This window comes from Nothoprocta perdicaria, unplaced genomic scaffold, assembly GCF_003342845.1.
Source record: "Nothoprocta perdicaria isolate Ctin4 unplaced genomic scaffold, notPer1 scaffold_12, whole genome shotgun sequence".
Classification (NCBI taxonomy): Eukaryota; Metazoa; Chordata; class Aves; order Tinamiformes; family Tinamidae; genus Nothoprocta; species Nothoprocta perdicaria.
In genome coordinates, this window is record NW_020454316.1 from 5,602,473 (window position 1) to 5,623,856 (window position 21,384).

Sequence of the window (21,384 nt, forward strand, 5' to 3'; positions counted from 1 at the left end):
GCGCTGTGCACCGACTAAACCAGGTCACACCAGAGCAGCTTCAACAAAGCAGGACATATCACTCCAGGTGTGCAGCGTAAGAAGGACAGGAGGAGATCATGGACTGCCTGGTTTGTTGTGCATTTTGCTTCTCTTTTCAAGCATTCGGATGTTAGCAGTATAGGGTACATATCCTTACTGGAGGAATCTGTCTATCTAGTCCTGGATAGATCAAGGAAACAGTTTTCCAAAAAGTAGAAAAGGAAAAAAGAATAAAAGAGCAGCAAAATTTAACTTGAAAATTTCGTTGGTGCTTTACAGGGATTGAAAGGTTTCAGCTGCGGTCGTAGAGGAGATGAAGATGGAGCAGGAAGGAATTGTTCATCATCCTGAGCCGTGGAAGTCAGACGACACATGGCTGAGACCTGTCAAACTCACCACCATGTGCAGAGGCCCAGCTTGGTCCTCTGTCAGCGTGTTCCTGTGCCAAGCTGGACAGGCTCCTCAAGCCCTGAAGAATTTTTGCCCTTTTGTCCTACTGTTAGCACTGACCAGCAGAGAAAGAACATGACTGTGGTAAGTGACAGGAGAACTAGTCTCCAGTGTTCCCAGCTGGGCGGCAGCAGGAGCGCGGGGAGAACTCCCCAATGTTGGTGCTTTCAGAGGTTCATTTACATCCAACACTTTTTATTCACTTCCCTAAGGTTTATCCCTTTGCATCTTTGTCTCTGTAGTTTATGTTGTAATCCATCCAATTAGCATCTAGAGCGAATGACTTTGTGAATATTAATATGATTTCGTTTATTCCCAATGACAATAGCCTTGCGAATCAGTGGGGCTCCACTGATCTACTCTGAAGATTTCAGAGTTGTCGAAGGCAGTGCAAAAGGCATGGGAACTCGTGCCTGTGCCGTAGCTCATTATACACTCATTACTATTCCATCCCTGAAGAGGAGGCACATTGAACATTTGATTAGAGGACTATATATATAAGCAAGGTAAATACATTTGAAAAATCTGTGACTACTGATCTGACATTAGGAGAAAAATCCAACAGTGATAGAAAGCTCTAGACAGAGCTTTGGCAGAGAGAGGGATGCATTTTAGCATAAAGATTTGCTCTTCCCGGCAAAATACGCTGTAATGTTTCTCAGAATGCTTTTCCTGCAAGTGGACGTGTGATTCATGTTGGGCTGCATTGCCTCAGATTACAAAGACATTTTTCCGCTGCCGAGACGCGAGCCGTGGGAGTTGGTTGGAGGTCAGGGTGGTCTTAATCTCCGCTTGCATCTTCCCTTCCCTGTCCTTTTCTGAGGACCTTGCTTGGGGAGCCCCAACAGACGGTCCCCAGGGGCTTAGCATTCCTGCACGGCTTGCACACCACGGCGAGATGTTTTCTTGTTTTCCCCATGCTCTGCAGCAACCTCCTTTTTTTTTTTTTTTTTTTTTGAGGAGATAAAGCTTGAAAGGCCTGAGTTATTTGTTTCTATTTTGGGGTCTGGTGACCACTTTCGCATTTGCACCAAGTTAAGAATTCTCTGGCCTCACGTTCTGCTTGTGAAGAGTAGTAGAAAGAAATGTTTTTGTGAGTGGCTGTAATGATCATTTCTGTGCTATTTTGACATGGGTTTCTGTGTTCCATTCTGATCTAATTTGTGGCATTTCCTCCTCATATTTGTTGTTTTATGTTATATATTTAAATATATATCTATAATGAAGAAAATATGTTCTATACTTCTGAGCATATTTAAACAAAGGCTGATTCTTAGGCTGTAATTTAAAAAACATGATTTGAAAACAGAAATTAAAAGGAATACCCACTTTAACATATTTAAGGTAATGGCATAGTTTCAGCAAAACCAACAATGTATTCATTTTCATAGCAAACCAAATGTCTGGGAAGAGGAGCAGGATATTAAAATTCACTTATTTTTAAATCCGTGATATATCGCAACTAAAACAGGATGAGGTAATCTATCTTTACATGGTTATGTAAATAAAACAAAGTACTTAATTTATTTTAAGTTACAAAGACCCAGACTCCTCACAGGAATTGAGTGCATTTGTGAATTTATGTAACAAACATATCACTACCAACACCAAATTACATCTCAATCAATGTTAAAAGGCATCTGACATTTCCCTTTGATTTATGGATTAACCTTTACAGTTAATACAGTCTAGCATTTATTGTTTTCACCAGTTCATGGCTTGGTAGCAACCCCAGAGCTCATTGCAGGGAAGTGACTAAATTAATAGCTTTTCCCACCATGATCAAACAACTAATGAAAAAGATCTATTTGGCACAGCTGGTGGATGCTAATGTTTAAACAAACAAAACAAACCATTAAGTCTTAGGCCCTGATTCTCCTCCATAAAGTGATTTATGTGGGTAAACAACAGAGGTACCAGGACTGAGGTGCATCAGTTGACTTGAGCTAGATTGGGCTAAAATGTAATGTATTAAACCCGCGGTGACAAGAAAGCAGTTCCAAAGTCCCAGCTAAAGCAATACATTTTATTCTTGGATCACTTTGCAAGCAGAAAATAGGAAGTTTGCATACCTCTTTGTCTGGGATGTTCTGTCTTTGGCATGGAAAATACCGGGGGAAAAAATTACAGGTAGTTTTGGCAAGCTCTGCTCCCATTAATCCTGTTCAGATGATGAAGGATTATGTAGTATAATGACAAAGCATTAAGTAATTATCTGCATCACTTTGTGCAAATAATTTAAACAGAAAAGAGTTTTCCTGAAGAAAGTATAATGTTGTCTTAAAATAACCTAACTAGTCCTCCAAAGTAGCCTGATTGAGGACTGATTATTTTAACAAGAAATGCATTATGTAACTCAAAATACATCCAGTGATGAAAGACACTTAACTGGGTTCTTTTCATTTCAAACATCATATTACGCACATTTAATCAATATGAATTTCCTGCTAACTTTTGTATTGGCCCTTGGCAGAGTACAGCACAGTCTGGCTCCACACACACCACTGAGAAGATATGACAGGCAGATCCTAAATAGGCTTCTCTTCCTCTTCATCATGATCAAAGATGGGCTTGAGCCTAAGAGCTTTGAGAAAGTTGCCAGGTTTGGATATTTCCATGCGGCTCTTCTCAATTTGTCTTACTTTTCCTAAACACCTTGTGGTAGCAGGTGAAATTTCTACTTTGCCCCTTTTCTGAGGGACAGAAATTTCACTCAGAAGAACCATTCTTACCATATTTTGACAAACCTACTTGCTGACCTGTAAAGATGCAATTTTCTGAAGATCCACCTTTTTAAGCTTCAATTTAGAAGTAAGAGTTGGTTACAGCTAAACAGTCACTTGAACTACAGACATCTGGCATTGCATTGAGACAGAAACTCCATCTCCTGTCCTACTGACAGCTCACCTGGTCCCACTATAGGCCACTTTATGCCTTCGGAAGTGGTTGCAGGTGCAGGATCTCTTTAAGGGTGATGCAGTTTGAATTGCTTTATTCACACTCACAGCTCACTTTGGCTACAGGTTAGGTGGGTAGTGACACACAAAGTCCTAAGGACTTCTGAAGGGTAGAAGAGGGCAGAGCTCCTTAGTAGAAGTTTTTTCCTGCAAATCACATGGACAAGGAGAAAAGAAAAAAGATTTCTCAGTTCTGCTGAACTTTTCTTCTGAAAAGGTTGGCCTGTCAAGAAGCTGCCATCCATGGTAAGCCATTTTTTTTTTTTTCCTCAGACTTTGCGTAATGGGTGGTCACGGATCATTACTTCAGATGACACTGAGACTAGGTTTGTAGTCAAATACTAAGTAAAGAGTTCATTTTAGCCTGAGAAGTTCTTCTGAATGCAAAATCAAATTCCTCCTTCAGCTGAGGCTGCTGCAGTAGGGAATATTCTCCCTTTCTAACTGGCTTGGAAATATCACTAGATGAGCTAGAATGGATTTTCTGGGAGATTTTTTTTATCCGAGGAGCATCTGCTCTAGCAAAAAGCTATTTTAAGCTTCTAGATGGATTCCTTGGATTTGAACCAATATCCTGGTGGTACAGAGAATCTTCAAAGAGCCCACTTCAATCACCTGCTGGAGCCCTGTCCCTACAGGTGCTGCCGGCTCCTCCGGAAGCAACAGGGCGTATATATATGTGTATATATATATGTTTCTATTTTCTTGATTGTGATTTGAAAAAAGAATTTCCTGCAATCTTGAGTGAAAGTATTACAATTGGAATACAGTTAAATCTAATAAGAGTCCATGTGCCACCACCAGAAATAGTGCTTCTGTAATTGCCTCTAGCTATTGCTACTAGTAGTTCAGATTGCAGTTTCTGTGTACCGTGTGTCGATATCACTGGATCACAAGCAAGGAAACAGGAAGCCTGATAATCAATGTTGGTAGCTGTACAGTCACTTAGCTAGCGAGTTCAACAGTTTAAAAAATTTTAAACTTCAGCCTCAGTAATTGCAAGCCAGAATTAGGCCTGCATTATCAATTTTGCATGTGCTGTGTTCATGCACACATCTCCACAAAGCCCAAAGTCCAGAAAAAGCACTTACTAACAGGAATATTCCTTGTAGGAATACACTAGGTTTGGTTTGGGGCTCATGTTGTAGTTTTTGCTCTCCAGTTTTGAATCTTGCTGTTGCAAAAGGTTCAGACTCAGCCAGGCTTAGGGGAGTAGTAAAGAAAGCAAGCGTAGGCACGCTAATTTGTTCCCTCTAAAATGATTTCTGGTGAAAGCAGCAAGTTACAGCTTTACGATGCTGTAGCCCAGAACTGCCACAGTTTAAAAAAACATCCATTAAAAGGAGACCTGAACCTTTTCTCATATAAACATCTGCCCAGCAAAGCATGTTTAAGGCGAATGTGTTTTGGTGCAGGAACTCCTCCACTGGTGAGGGCTCCCCAAGCTGCCACCACAGCTCTTCCAGGCAGGTGACCCCTGTTGTGGTCTGTCCCCAACCATGGGAGGCGGCTGCATGTTTCTCTGCCTGTCTGAAATGACCCCAGGCCATTTCCAATAGTGCAAAATGTTACTGCTGTTGCTAAAGCAAAAGTTAGGAGTTGTTGGCAAAGAACTGTATGTTGTTTGATTCTGCGAGCACCCAGATCCAGGCTGTGAGTGCCATTGGTGAGGCAGTCTGCTCCTCACACATCTTTTCCCAGAGTCCTGCATCCCTTCTGCTGTCACCAATGGGGCAGCCGACTGGGAAGAGTGAGCTGCTGGAAGTCTCCCATCCCATATCCCATATGAGAAGTCGGGTGAAACTGGGCAGAGGGCAGTACATGTCCAAGATCATCTTGGGTGGTCTTATAGCATGGGAGAATCTGCCTGCTGAAAATGTTTCCCATCTCAGGTATGAGGAGTCTTTGAAAGCAGAGGGTTCTTTTCTGAAAGAGCAATAGCTCTGCCTCTTCCACATGCCTGAATAGAGTCTGGAGATACTTTAAGACTATTTATTCAAGATGCCTCAAAGCTTCCTCACGGCAAGTGCAGCCTCTGCCCTTGCCTATTTGAAGGATGAGAAGCCAGTTTGCTCTTGCTACTGATGGAAAGAGGTAGAACTTGGAGAAAAGTGATTGACCTCACCCTTGTTCTTGCTGGGACAACCTGCCCCCTGTGCATCCCCTTCCTCCTTGGTGGCCCCAGCAACTTTCAGGACTCTTGTGTAGCTGTGGTGGGAAAACTGTGGTGCTCTGAGCAATCTACTGCCCTGGAGGGCTTGTCCCTAAGTGCTCCATTGAATGTGGATAAAGATAGTCTAAAAATGAACATGAAGATCATGAAGATGAAATGAGGAGGATGTTGGAAGGAAAGACTGCTGCAATCTCTTTGCTTGACTACCCCATCCCAGCCATCCCATTTCTTCTCCAGCTGACAGGAAATTTGTTGTCTTTCCCTCAACCTCAGCAGTCCTATTTGAACTACTGCCTCCTCCCCATGTCCACTCTGGGCTTACCTAAGTTTCTGAGGAGAACGAGTCAAACTTCCTCTTGATTTTAGGATCAGAACCTAAACTGGATTAAAATGTCGCTCCTTGAATTTTATTAATGCTGTTTTCAGTGACATGATTATGTGACCTACCTTTGTTTATTATAAATCTAATACCACAAGTTACAGTTCAATGAATTCACATTTTATTTGAAATTTTTGTCTGAAGTAGCCTAAAGCTCTTCAAGAAACAATTGCACAGAACCATATGAAAACTGCTAATTTATAATCTGCAGCATCACAGCACAGCTAGCTTTTCATTTTGTTAAAAGGAAATGGTTACTTAGAACAACAAAGCAAACCATGTGTTCAGAGTTTATATTAAATGCTTTTGGTATTTGTTAGGGATACACAATGTATCATCTTGAAAATATTTGTTTTCCTGTAATTTCATCAACAGCAAAACAAAATAGAAAGTAGTACAGTGTCATCCCTTTGCCAAACTGTAGCAGATCTTGGGGCAGATTCCTGCTGAAAGAAAATCTGAGGTCCTGGATCTGGGCATTAGCTCTGGTTGTTTCTTTGCATTGTAGGCACCAGCCCCAGAGCAGAGGTGCTCTCAAACAGCAAGCAAACATCTTTGCTGCAGGAATCTCACCCAGACACCAACATCTGGTTCTGTCATGTTCAGGCCTTGGACTCTGAGGAACATCTTCCTTATTTGCACTCATTTCCCACTGAATACAGGGTGTATTTTTCTGGCTGAAAGGCAAGGCTGAAGAAACCTATGGAGTTCTGCTGCTATTTGGTCTTGAAAAGGCACTAGATAACTGCTGGAAGATATTTAATTTTCTTTGCTATTCACATGGCCTTTGATCTGATTAATCTTGGTAACGGAGGCTTGGATCCCTTGAGCCCAATGGCAAAACCCCATTCATTTCACAAGAGTCAGGCTTTGACCCTGGAAGTTGGTCCCAGATGGCCCAGTGCAAAGTGATATTATGGCATGATTACACCAAAATGCCTCCCAGGATGCAGGAATTGCTCATATAGCCCCCAGCCTACAAAGTCTGAGAGAGAACTGCAAAACACAGCTCATTGCACCTCTTATTTTCTGCATTCGCTGCTAGTGGGAAGTGGTTCCTTTTCTCGGGCTCAGATAGACTGTGCTGGGAGGGGAGGGTGGCAGCAGCAGTCTAGCTGCAGTCAATACTAGCGCAGTATAGAGGGGATGATGGGGAGCAATTCTGGTGTAGAAATAAATATCTGTGGTATGAAACCTCAGAAGGACTTTCAGCCACAGCAGATCTGCTTGGGACAGATGGCTAATGGTCAGTGGAGCCTTTGGGCTTAAGAGGAAAGTTGATTCTATCCTGTCTTTTTTACTGGACAAAGAAAAACATCACAGTTTTTCACCATAAGCAGCCATGGAAACTACAGCTTCAGGGAGGCAGTTAGTCACGTATGTGGGGCTGTAAGGCCAGGATTTTTTCATTGACAATTGCAGTGCTAGTGGTAACAAAAGATTCAAATGGCTGAGGGGAAGAGCAGCATTGCTGTAGCTGTGCACATTTCAGGAAATTATTTATTTATTTAAGTTGGAGCCACTGATAGACAAAGACCTAGGTGGGCCTGGCTTTCATGCAGAGCAGCTGTTTTGTGTAGTCCTAGCAGCAAGAAAGCTGCACTGAGAAGCACCTCTCAGGCTGGTAAGTCAAAGAGTATTTTTGGTGTCCTATTTGCATCCTGCTGAATGCAGGAGAAGACAGTATGAGCCTGAAGTACCTGTACCTAATGGGGGACAGCAGCTCAGTCTTGAAGGGCAAAAGCTTTTTGAGCAGAATGACAGCCCTCAAAGAATGAAGGGTATGGACCATGCTGCAGACTGCATCCTCCTGCACACATAGAAATACTCATGATGAAGAGAAAGTCAACTGGGAATATCACAACCTCTTCTTTCACTCTGACAGGACTCTGCGAGTGCTTATTTTCAATTTCATAGTTATGGTGAAACACGGCATGTTTTGATTCCTAATTTAGACTGTTTGTCCTGAGAGATTCCAGAATCTTCATTTGAAAGATAAATTCAAACCTTGTTTTTCCTTTGCAGTATGCATTCCATAACAAAAATATTGCATGCCATACTTCATTACGGGCCTTGGAAGACCTTCACAACTATAAATTTAGGGACTTGTGGAACACAGTGGACTTCAGGATGGAAAGAAGCCAGTTGGCCTATCTAGTCAGGTCCATCCCTTCTGTTTGAATTAACAGCTGGATTTCACAGTGGGATAAATCCTGCAGTTCTTTCTCAGGCAAGTTTCTCACAGTTGGATTTGCCTTCAACCCTTGTAGTTAGAGTGGAAGGAAGCACAATTTACTTTGTTATTTTATGTTAGCTCCCTTGGTAAAAATAATTCAGTGCAACTTCTATAGGCTTGGACCTACCCTGCTCTTTAATTTAATGAGCCTAAGAGCAATAAGACATTCTCAGTATAACAGAGGCAGAGGATATGTATGAGTTTCTTTGTGTCTTGCAGTACATGCAGTACCCATGGTCTGGAAAAAGCAACTGGTAGCTGGATGCCAAGGCAAAATAAGGAGCTAGGCCCTTTGGTTGTTCTGAGAGCACCATATAGGAGATGCGTTGCTGTCACTGTTCAGTGCACTGTAGGGCAAGAGACATTAAGTATTATATGGAAAGTTCAGTTGTACATATACTATTTCAATTCCAATAGCAATTGTACCAAAGTTAATGGATTTACAAGGATTTATACCAGCACAAAAAAAAAAAAGAGGAGAATATGCCCCAGAGGAACTGGAGATGGAGAGGCCAACTGGAATTAACCCTGCAGGATTTCCATGCAGCTTGGGTCTGGGATCTGGGACATACGTTTGTATTGCGCAGCCAGTAGGGATGACTGTGATCCCATTCACTGTGGCAGTGTGCAAGCACGTGGGCTCACTTCCTTCTCACACCAGAGCTCAAGTGTGGGGGGATGTTGGGGACATCATGCCCCTGTTCTGCAGGATGGCCTCCCTATAGACCTGACTTAAAGCAGGTCTCATTTTGGCAGCTATGTTTGCCCCAGCCAGCGCTGTTTGGTCAAGGTGTGGAGACTGCTGTGTCCTTGCCCAGCCCACATCAGAGAAGAGAGACAGATTCTGCCCTGGTCTCTGCACATCAGCTTAGCTTTTAACCCAGCTGCCAAGCTTCAGCTGTGCCGGTTACACATACAGAGTAGTCACTGAGATCCTTCTCCTTGATTCTGGGTGTGCAGAGCTGGCTGACAGGCTGTGATGGAGCTGCAGAAACAGCACCAGCCTCAGTGTACCAAGATTTAGAAAAAAGGGAAAAAGAAAAAGGTCCTGGACTTTTTTCTCCCTTCCCCAAGAAAAGGTAATTTACGTAAATTTATCCACGACCAGCATACGGCAATGGCTCACAACTTTCTTAATGGAAACCTGGTGATCCATAACACTTGTATGGGAGACATTTGCTCGGGGGTAATACAATATTAATGTTAATATCAATGATCGATCAGAGGATTTGCAAGAAAGGCATAAAGTATTTAATTATAATTACATTGGGAATGGCTTTGTAATGGCTACGACATTTGAATAAGGTCACGTCTAGCCCTCACCCCTGTTATGTTGTTCTATATTAAATGCCATTCACTTTAAGTGCTGGAAACCTTTCTGGAGTCGTCAGAGTATAATATACTGGGCAAATTGAAATATGTCCCTCCATTTTTTTGAAATATGATTGATATCCTTTGCAAAACAAATGTTAACACCTATTTGTACACAAATTCCTTTGATTATATGTTAGGGAAATTCAAGTAAAACAGTGTCTCCCAGCAGGCACTTCACTGCAAGCAAATGAAATGGTTATTTGTGAATATTAATTCATCTTACTGGAATGGCTTTAGATCTCTGCTGTAAATCCACACAGGGTTAGTTCTGTCTCTCCTAACATGTTTATTTATCCTATATTAGTAGCCATAAATGCATCTCCTTTGGTCTCAGTAGCAGCTAGCCTAATGCACTCACCTGGTGTGAGTAGAAAAAAGTCTGCTTGGTAGAAACTTTTGTCGCCCTTTAGTTATCTTTGCTACCAGCTTTAACGAAGAGCACACAGAAAGAGGCATACTTGCACATTTCACAGCAAAAAATATATATTTTAAATATTCTGCAGGTATTTACTATAACTATCAGGCTAACAGCAGCATTGCCATGTTTAAAACAACCAGCAAAAAGTCTGCATATAAAGCATGAATATCTCAATGTAGAGAGGAAGCTAGAGATGCACATATTCCAGCCTGCGTGTGAGTGCATGCATACAGTGAAGCACTAAATGAAGCCATGCTCTCCCACACCTATAGTACTGCCTATAAATACGAAAGGAGCAAATGCTCTTCCCTCTCCAAAGGAGAATCCCTCTGCCCAGAGATTCCAGAGGTTTTCTTCTCTTTTAACACCAGTGTAAACAGCAGATCAATCACATCTAATGAGCCAAATTTTGTTTTCAGACAATAGCACAAAATAGCTATTGATTCACAGCTAATTGAAAGCTCTTATCTGAGGGCAGAATTTGGCCATAGGAATTAATCCTCTGGAAGTTTGGAAGACATGCAGTGACCCAAGTTTGACATGATTTTTCATGTTTTCTCTTTGAAAAAGAAAAAATAAAGAATTTTGCATGCTATGGAAATACCTGAAGATGCCAAGTGTTATAGTTTTCCAAAGAAATGAGCATTTATTACCAATCTGTGTGAAATAGTGCTGATGGTGAATTTTTAAGTACATGGCAGTACTTTTAACATCACGACAACATACATCATGCATTTTTACAACATATAAGTGCAGTGATATTGCTTCCTTTCTCAGTAACAATATATAAGACTATATAGTATAAATGTACAGTATATATTAGTCACAATGTAAAATAACTTAATGAAATGTCAAAGCTTCTGCATAAAAATTCAAGTCATGCCTGAGCATACCTCTAGCACAGTTTTGCTTAATCTTATCTCATATACCTTCTTTTACCTTCAGTTCATGTTGCAAAGATAATTTTATCTCTCTCTATATATAATTGCTTAAAACCACCAGAATCCTTGTTTTTTTTTTTTCCTTTTATCTGCAGTTGGTGAAGTCTACAGTAGCCAAGCCAAAAAAGAAGATTTTGTGGAGACTCTACTCCTGTTGCCGTTAGATCCTGGAAGTGATTCATGGCGAACATCAAGTAATATAAAAGCAAGTTCTTAAATGCTGGTTACAGTTCATCATTGTCCATAAAGGTCGCTTCCGAAATGCCTGGCTACCCTGGACATGGTAAGGAAAGGGCTTTCATTAGGAATGGAGCTCGTGAGCTAGCACTGCTATCTGTAGATTATAAACCTCACTAGCTTTGCTGAAATTGTATCAAGTACCACTTTGGTGATTGCTTGCCGGAAGGATCAATAAAAATCTATTTAATAGGAATATACAACTTGTCTCAAAGCAGGTAGACAGACTTCTGGCTTTGGATGGCACTAGATACAGGTTCTTGCGAGGCTTTTTCTCCCTTTGTACTTGCTAAATGAAATATATTCAAGGACTTTCCTGCAGCATCTCAGGAAGCTTTCTGATAATATAAAGGGAGAGCATTAGGAGTCCTTATGCCTCTGTCACATTATTCATGTCCTGGAGTTTAGCAGCCTTGCGATTTGATTTCTTGGGATAATTTTGAATATAGCTTCACTTCAACAGTGTAAACCACTCTCTCCTGTATATCAACAAAATGCAACTTCAACAGCTGTTAATAAGTATATTCACCAATGAATGACAGATTAATGCTACGTGGTTGAGGCAGGGTGCTAAAATCAAAATTAAGGGAAGACCAAGTGGTTTTCTGTGATTCCTTTTAAGAAAGCAAAGCCACCTGCCAACCTTCTACATTCTCAGCCAGTGTATATCCACAGAATTACACTGTTGTAGATCAGTTTAAGTTCTGACCTATATACTTCAGTGGAATTAATCCTAATTCCCACCAGTGAAAGTGGAATCAAATCCACTTTGCCTTTAATAAAGCAATGAGTGATAAAGAAGTCTCTTTTCGGTTGGAGTCTGCCTGAGAAAAGAAACCCGTGTGATGTTGAATGAAGTCCAGGATAGGTCAGAAAACAATGCTAGAATTTCATGTATTTCAGCATAGGGAAAACTGGTGTTGATAACTGTTATTTATACTTTAACCTTAGCAAAGTTCTTTTGGTGGAGATGAGATCAGCTGGTGGATTGATAACCATTTCTGAATACTACTTGCAAGGAAGAAGAGAAGGCAGATGGTTGATTTTCAGTGATGTGAGGCTGCTGCATACATTGCAACTTGGTTACTGCAGATAAATAGCATCACATTGTCCAGAACTGCAGATTAATTTGCTGGGCCTCCAGTAGATGATATTTATTTTCCTGTATATTATACTGAGATCTCAGAACAGGCAGAGGGTCAGGAGCTGAAAGAATGTAATCGATGCTAAATTTAATTTCAGAATCCGATTTTCCTAAGGAGGAATTGCTGAGACTCTGCTGGGTGGTTGTAGTGTTTGGAGCAAACCCATGAGGCTCCAATAGCCTTGGTCCTGATTCAATTCTTTCATGTTTGCTTTCAGAGGAGAAAACATTGTTTAAACCAGAGTCCGTAGAAGGCGTATCAGGGGATGAAGGACTTTTCCCTCTGCCTGGTCTCTGCTCCTTATGTTCCCTTTTCATATTTCTCCTCCTCCGTCTTCGCCTGTAATTCCCATTTTCAAAGAGATCCAGCATGGACTCGCATCCCGTTGCAAAGCTCCAATAGTTTCCTTTCCCCTTCTCATTCCCTTCTGTTCTGGGAACCTGTATTTATTTAAAAGCAGTTCGGTATTTGTATGTGTTACAGATGCTGCTGCTTAACATCTGCATTCATTTACATTCAGGAATGGTGTAAACACCAATGACAAGGCTTTTAAGCCTATTCTCTGTCGTTATAAGAATAGGATGTAAACTCCAGCCTCTTCAGTTTGTTATCTATTAGCACGCATCAGACAAGGACATATTCTTTATATTTATGAATGACAACTTAGATTTTAGCTCAGCTGTTTATTTCCTTTTTTCCCCAGTGATGAGATTATTCCTGCATTTTTTTTTTATCTATGCACAATGTATATGTAAATATATAGTACTGAGCTTACCTTTACAAAACAACTATTAAGTGATAAGTTATGTCGGATGGAGTTCTGCCAGGCTCTTTGATTTGATCTGTAGTAAGGAAATTTCTTCATTATAAAGTCATAAATGCCAGAGAGGGTGACTTTATTTGATGGACTTTGCTGGATGGCCATTGCAATTAAGGCAATGTAGCTGAAAAAAGGAAAACTGGCTGTTACACCATTGCCCTATACGCAGATAATAATGAAGATAGTATAATATTGTCATCTATCATATCCTCAGATAATGAGGACTCATGTGATGAGGATCATATGTGCATATGAGAGATGCCCATGTGAACCTGCATCCTGACCCCGGCAGACACGATGGGCTCTGCACCGCTGGTGCTTGTCCCATGCCATCGGGCAGCGTGAAACGCGGGTGTCATTGCAGAGCACCAGATCCCACACAGATGCGCAACCTCATGCAAGGGCTTAGACACGGGAAGAGTAAGGAAAGGTCCCTCGCATCTCAGATCCTATCAGAAAACTTTCCCTGAACTTGCAGGCTCTGGAGAGTTGGAGCCGGCTCAGAGATGCCAGCCCTGGGACAGGGGCAGGCCCCGGGCCGTGGCTGCAGCCACCTGCTGTGTCCCGTGTCGGTGCCTCCCACAGCACCTGCGTGTCCCCCTTTCTCCGGGGCTCCGAAGAGCAGGCAGTGAGCACTGATGGCTCGGCACCGTGTGGCACACGGGTGCTGCTGTCACCCCGCGGGGCAGGAAGCGACACCTGAACACATCGGGCAAGAAAGGGGCAAAATCCTCCCACCAGCACCACCACCCCCTGCCTGGATTGGAGGGGGTCCCCACCACCGCCAAGGGGCTTTCCCTGCCACTGACGGCTCCGCAGGGAATGGGGCTGCGGAAAACTTCCCCTTACCTGTACGCCGGCCTCGTGAATTTTTTCTCTTCGTCCGAGCTACAGGTTGGGTACTCATCGCCGTCGTAGTTGAAGCAGTTGTAGGGGTACTGCGAGCTGTCGAACATCTTCCTGCTCCTCGCGCAGCTTCCGCGGAGTGAGCGCGGCCGAGGGATGTTTCCAGCGCTCCCTCCTCCCTCCTTCCCTCCCCTCTGCCCGTCTCCTTCCCTCTCTCTCCCCCCCTCTCATGTCCTCCCCCTTCCGCGCACACGCGCTCCCAGATCAGGACATCCCTCAGTGCCGCCCTGACCCGGGAGTGGCACCGGCAGCGCAGGCGCTGGGATCCGCACTGGGAATGCTGACCGGGAGCAGCACCGGGACTGGTAGCAGCACCGGCACCGGGAGTACTGCACCGGCACTGGGAGCTCCAGCACTGGGAATTGCACTGACACCGGGAGCGACACCGGGAACTTCACGGCACCGGGATCGCTGCACGAGGAGCAGCACCAGGATCTCCGGGAGCGGTAGTGCCCACCAGGAGCGCCGCTCGCTGGGTGGTCCAGGCAGGATCAGGATCGGGAGCAGGACCAGCCGTGCCCCAGCCGCACACCATGTGGGGTTAATAAATCCCGCGGCAAAGTCTCTACTTGTAAATTAAACTTTGAGGGCAGAATTTAGCCCTCCTTTCCCCTCCCCAACCAAGTCCTCCATCTTCTTAATTTTCTCTCCCCACCTCAGCAGGGATTAGGTCTTAGTTATTTATTTTCGGAAACCCCAACGTACAATAAACAGGCGTCCCAGGCGGTAGCGCGCGCTTGTGCTGATCTGCAATCTATAATACAGTATAATAGACATAAATTATACTTCCATGACTAAAGGAAAACGTGTATGTTCAAAGCGAGCAGAACAGAAGGATATGAGGGACTACTGTCAAGCAGGAAAGTAAAAGGAAAATAGCTGTAGGCAGGAGAGCTGCCTGTGTGGGCTTTGATCTAAAGGATGAATTAGACTAATAGCCCTGTGTGCTGGCATCCAATACTGCTCCGATTTAATAGTTTTTCAATGCTTTGGAGTGTTTTCCAACAAGTGATGTAAACCAAAGACATCACACACTATTTCAGGGGGAACTAAAAAGGTGTGTGCCACATGATAATTAAATTATTTGAAGAGAGCTCTGTCCCAGGAACTAGCCCCAGGAGGAGATGGTATTGGAAAAGAGAAAGCAAATTGGTGTGCAGAGACTTACCTGGATAGAAATAGAAAATCACAAACACTAGCAAGGCAACTTTGTTGTCTGCAGCATCTTTCATAGAAAGTGTGTCCCCAAACCGCTTTTGGAGTTAAAGGATGCAATTAGGAGGAAATTCACCCAAGGGACAGAGAGCCCTTTAAAGAGATGTTTAAGTGGCTCCTGGGGTTTTGACAAAGATAGCCGTAAGAAAGCCCTTTCTCTGGAATATGACAATATAAAATAGCAGGGAATAGGAGGAAATACAGGCATGAAAATAAAAAACTAGATACCAGTGGTGTTTCTGTGGAATATGAAGCCAGAGCAGACACCCAAAACACGAAATTATCTTTACTCTAAAATACATCAATGGGCATATGCATGAGGACTCCACTGCAGAGGAGGTCTTAATACAAAGGGTCAGCTACAGATGCCCAAGGCATGAACAGGCCTTTAATACAGAGCAGGATGGAGCAGATTCAGTGGCAGAGAATGAAATATCCTATGTCTTATTTTCATTCATGCTCTGTCCAGTGGAGTGAAAAGGTTTGAACTAAAGAAAAGGTTAGGCTATAGGTTCAGGAAATTTTACCCCTCTAAAAATTGTGATCCTTGAGACGTGAATAAATACCAACTTTGATTATTAGCAGTGTTTCTTGTATTTGGAGATATTTTACTTCAGCAAATAGCACAAAAAAGTGTTTCTTCTAATTTATAGCAACGTAGAGGAAAGAGAACCAGGCTAGTTTGCTCTGATTTTACAGTCTGTTAGTGCTTTTTATTCAGTTCCTCACTGCTTTATTTATAAAGATTGCCTTAACAAGAGAGCCACGGAATATATTTTGATCAAAAGCCTCATATTGTTACTGGTAGTGTATAGTAGCTAAAACGTCCTATAAAGGGAATTGAAGCAAATTTATGCAGTGCCATTCAGTTAGCAATATTATTTACCTCAATTACTGTCATGGCTTGCTGTGGTGAGCACAGTTGGCTCAGCCCTTGTCCATCGCATCTATCACGTCCATCCGTCAGCACATTTTATTACCAGTAGTTAGCTCCAGTCTCTACAGGGACTCACGCAGTGACTCTCAGCCATATTTCCCACCTCTGGTTGGTGTCCTTGAGGAGCACCCGTGGGTGGCCCCTGCAGGGGCAGCTTGGAAAGGCACATGGAGATGCCCCTGGCATTGATATCAGTTTTGCATCTCATCTATGGATAAATGTTATTATTTCCTGATAGCCAACGGTAGCCTAGAGGATTTAGTTTCCAGCTCTGTAAATTCCACTAAATTCTTCTTTAAGTCCACCTAGGTCTTGAGAAGAATGTGAACCATTTTGGAGTCCTACAAGATCAGAAAACTATACCTCACAATCTGTCTTCTGAAATGCACACATGCAAAATGGTTGAGTATTTCTCAATTATTTTTTTTTAAGGCCCGTATACTGAAATCTTATCCCCAAGTGAATGTTCATGGTTCAGTGACAAACCCTGAAAATAATATTCATAACAAAAAGCTAACAAAGCCTTGAACAGACTCTGGTGGATTTAGCAGGTGCCACATTAATGGTATCAGAACATGTTGCACAATAGTTTTTTTCCTAGCATCTGTGCAGCCATTACAGTTTAACTGAAAGAATTGTAATTCATCCCTGTCATTATCCTAAAAGCATAATTCCACAAGGCTACTATTTTCTTATGTTGTGTATTTCCAAAACACAGAGCCATAAACCATTTGATTAGAGATTGTAAATGGGCAATAAAAAATGCTGTGAAAGATTTGCCTGATTTTTTTTAAACGTTGATATTAAAAAGTTATTAGCAATGTTTCTAATTATGACACAGATTAAGAAAAGTGCATGTGAAATGCAGGCTTGTCATAAATCCAGAGAGAGATGAATTTGATACCTCTCTGCTCGCAGAGTAACGGCAGTGCCTCCATGTCGAGGCCTGGGGAGAGCAGCACTGCCCAGGGTCCTGGGAGACGTGTTAATGGAATCATCCCAGAGAGCACTGGAGGACACAGCGTGTGTCCTGCTTCCTCATCACCTTTGGAGCCAGAGCTGGCTCCCAAACATTTTGAACTTGGGGAAGGAACCGGTGTCCTTCAGCAGGCTCTGAATCAGATCCTCTGTGTTTGCCTATTCCATCAGGGAATTGCTTCCTTCTTTTTACAAGACCTGTAGCTCTGCCAGATAAAGAGGACAGGGCAGTGAGGGTGGGATTACTTCCCCAAAGGCAAGGATAAGGGATAAGGAGAATTCCTCAAGTTCTCCAAAGCCATTGTTTCCATGGCATAGGGCTCTACCTTCTGATTTTCAACTCAGTGATCATCAATCGCAGGAAAGATGAATTCTGCCACACTGTCCACCCCCTTTACGACCAATTTCTCTCTGCTTCCATGATGTCTATCAGCAGAACTCCCTTCCTGCTTTTCTTTAGTGCTTTTCTGTAGAACCTCATGGAAATAAAACCTGCACCCTGCAGTTCTCTGCTGGTACTCAGCAAGATTTGTTTATGCTTCCTAGCTGCGGGATCGCTTGGAGAGGCATTCCTCATCCGCATGCTTCCTCAGTGCAGCGGTGAGAAACTCATGCATAAAACACAACACAAGTTCTGCTGGAACAGGAGTGAGTGTAAGAAACCTTTAGCAACAATCCACCACATTAGGGGTGGTAATACAAGAACTATATGAACTGTCTCAGGTAGATGATCCCTGCCCTAGGAAGAGATTGAAGCAAAGGCTCAAAGACATATGCAAATCCGGTTTCTGGAGCTATACAATATGCTTTGGTATTGAAAAACAGGAGAAAAGGGTTTCCAGAATGAAAAGATATTTCTCACAGCTACTCCTAGTTTATAATTATTGATCAAAAAAAGTTTTGTCATACATTCCACCCAACCAAGCCAATGGCTTTTCCCTGGCTTGCAAAGTCATGTAATTCTGTCATCACTAGGATGCTGCAGTATTTCCCTTTGGGACAGGGAGGTGTTTAGGTGGCACCAACAGCCTGGTGTGCAGACCTGGCACTCTGCTCCATGAATCCTACACAGTAGATTCTTCCTTTTGCTAATATTATCTCCTGTCCTATGCACAAAAGTCCTGGACTTTATATTAACTTTACATTGACTTAATATTTTTTGTCCCTCAGCTGTGAAAATGCAGAATCACTGATTCAGATGACTTTTGGACACAAAGTTGGGATACCACAATAGAGAATTTAAAGAGAGGAGATAAAGTAAGAGGTAATGCCTATTCTTTATGCCTTTTGGACGGGTATAACACCCATGACTTGACTCAGCCTATATCTGTTTACCAAAAATGGACATTATCTTGGTGCCGCTGTAAAACCCCATCCATCTTTAGTTATTTCTCATTGCAGCTATGTACAAAGTCATTTGGCTATAGGCCTCACTCCGTACATTGTTTGAATTCTGCACTGAACACAGCTAATAGCTTGGGCCAGGAAACTTGTTCCAGATGTTAATTAACTCCCTCTGCATTAACTGGAATCACACAATTAAGGGCTGATTATTTATAAAATCATTTTGCTGAAAGAACTGGGAGAATGAACACAAACATCCTGGCTCACACTTTCACACAAATGTCCATGTGCTGTTTAACTCCAGACACTGGCACAACTTGTCCCACCCATTTATTTTCAGACATCATAATTAGTCCAGGGGATACAGGGGACAACACTGAGCCAGACATGGAGGAATAGTACTGAGGCAATGAAGCTAATTCCAACTGACCTAAAGTTCAGTGTGGTGATACTGCGAAGCCTTGAAGATGCCTCTCAAATATCTCATAGGCAACAGGACTTGTCTACTGCCATAGATCTAAATAGCAAAACGGCCTCATCTTCCCCAAGGACAAGCTGCAATACTTAGTTGCTAGGTAGCTGCTCTGGGGCTAGAGGAACAAGCTGCATGCTAGTTTGCCTTGGTTGAATAGATTTTTGAGGGGGCTTACATGAACCTGTGATAGATCCAGGATCCAACAAATTCAAAATGGCTCAAGTCCTTCTGTCCCATCTACCTTGCATGGAGCTCAGAGTCAGGGAACCATACAGTTCATTGCTGGTGCAGTAGTATGGACACGTAGAGGGTTTACGTAGCAAGGTTCAAGTCAGCTTTGCCCACGCCGATGGAAAGATGTGGCCCCCTCAGCGCAGTGTTGAGCTGCAATGGTGATGGGCTGCAGTGCTGGTCACCAAACTCCTGCATCAATGCAGAGGCTCCAGGTTGCAGAGCGTGGGGACAGATTGTCCATGCTGCTAACAACAGGCCTTTGGCATGACCGCCAAAGGTAACACTGGGACATGGCCTTCCACTGTGGAGGTCTGCTTTGGAGCAAGTGTTCACTGGCTCCTGATGCTTCCTTGGACAAGGCTGTGAGTTTAGGTGAAGATGTCTGTTGAGTCAGGACGCACAGCAGAGCTCCTAAGCTGCTCATAGGGATTTAGGCTCTCCTTCCACACCTGCTGGCTCCTCTGGTGGAGCCCTCGCTGCACCTCCTGAGAGCAGAGCAGGTGTCGAGAAGTGACACTGGCTGTTTCGCTGATCTCAGTTTGAATATTCATTCCAGTTCACTTACTCATAAGTCTCGCCCACACAGAAGTTTTCGGGGAGCTGTGTGACCAATCCCAAAACAACTCAGAGCGAACACAGAGGACAAAGTGGGTCCTGAGCCAGGGAAATTACTGTAGGGAGGCGATCACAGGCAGGGATTTATCTTTGAGCTGCAGGATTGCCTTGCTCCAGAGTCCTCCATGCACACTTTTCTGTTCTCACTGCTTCTGATTTCTCCATGGGCACAACTTGTGGTTACATAAAGCTTTCAGGATACTCCTGTTTTCCACAATATCTTTCTTTAAAAGGAGGTCATGCCTTGTAATAGGTAACTTTTGTAATAGGTAGAACTATATACACCTAACTCATGGATTTGATTTTATGGGTTCATCTTGGTAAGCAAGGTCCTTTGGAAAGACTTTTCTTCCTTCTGAGAGGATTTCAGGTGCAGGTAATACCAGTTTCCCCATTGGATTTCATTCCAGAATAGACACTTGATGTGTCTGGGACACCTGATTCTCAATGCCAGGCATCAGCCTTCTTTTGTTTCTCTGGATTAGAATAATGATTTAGGGTTCATCATCCGTCATCCTTCACACATTTAGCTAGCTGTTACATGAAAGTGGCTCTCAGCAGAGACCTGGTGGCTCACATCGAATTTTGAGGCCTCTGCTGATGGCTCCTTAAGGAGGTGTAAGCCCATCTCTTGCTTCACCTTCCTTTTCATCTCATGAGAGGATTCGTTATGCACGCTATGGAGTCTGGAGAGAAATATGCCTTCATCTCTGCCTCCTGAAGTGCCTTCTTTACCATTAGTGTAGGTTTAGATGGAAATATTTAGAGCATAATGCTACTCTCTTTGGTTCTGCTTGTCTCTTGGAAGGTCAGGAGCTTTACATGTCTATCCGTGAAGCTGCATTTTGTGTGTGAACTGGTTCAGCATGACAAAAATAAACACACCCCTTTGACTCTTCTTCCTTCCATTTTCCCATTAAACTTTGACACAGGATTATTTCTCTTCATTGATATTTCAGGACACTTCTCATCATCTTGAAATGTCTTTGGGATTTTAAAATGCCTCAAGCTAAAGCATCCTATTCCTAACAAGAGCAATCTTGAAAGTTGTTGATATGTGGAGAATTGCACCAGCATTGACAAACAATCCCTACAGACATCAGGATAGAATTTTGATTTCTAGGAAGCAGGATGCAAAATAGACAGATAATCACTTAGAATAAGCAGAGAATCCTCTTCTGGCTTGATTGCATGAAAACCAGCTGGCAGTGTGTCACCATACTCTGGCAATTTAGAAAACTGGAGTATGGAGGTTTTTCAGGTTTAAGGTGTACTTTTGAGCTATTCTGCATTAAGTAAGCTCGAGGAGATAACACTTCCTTTCGTCATTTTATCTACTAAACAAAAATCAGATACTGGGATGAGAATATCATAGAAGGGCTTCTTGAAACACAAACTCTTTTGTGCATTTTGAAATAGGACTGAATAGAAAGCTCAGATTCAAATAACACTAAATTTAAAACATGCAGAATTCATCTCAGTCTTTTTGTGGTTAAGGACCTCTATATCTCTTGCTAGTCTTTGTGGGG

The 21,384-nt window shown here is 42.8% G+C and overlaps 3 long non-coding RNA genes across 3 annotated transcripts; 2 read left to right on the top strand and 1 right to left on the bottom strand.

Annotated features, from left to right (window-relative positions):
- Positions 1-317: 317 nt before the first annotated feature.
- LOC112960047 lies at positions 318-11,439 on the top strand. Its single transcript, XR_003251701.1, has 2 exons — positions 318-555; positions 11,045-11,439. It is a non-coding gene; the product is annotated as an uncharacterized LOC112960047 (long non-coding RNA).
- On the top strand, positions 3,522-8,174 carry LOC112960048. The gene is made up of 2 exons (XR_003251702.1): positions 3,522-3,674; positions 8,006-8,174. It is a non-coding gene; the product is annotated as an uncharacterized LOC112960048 (long non-coding RNA).
- Positions 11,440-13,181: 1,742 nt separating the features above from the next.
- On the bottom strand, positions 13,182-14,105 carry LOC112960049. Its single transcript, XR_003251703.1, has 2 exons — positions 14,001-14,105; positions 13,182-13,275 (listed from the first exon to the last, which is right to left on the bottom strand). It is a non-coding gene; the product is annotated as an uncharacterized LOC112960049 (long non-coding RNA).
- Between the last annotated feature and the right edge of the window lie 7,279 nt (positions 14,106-21,384).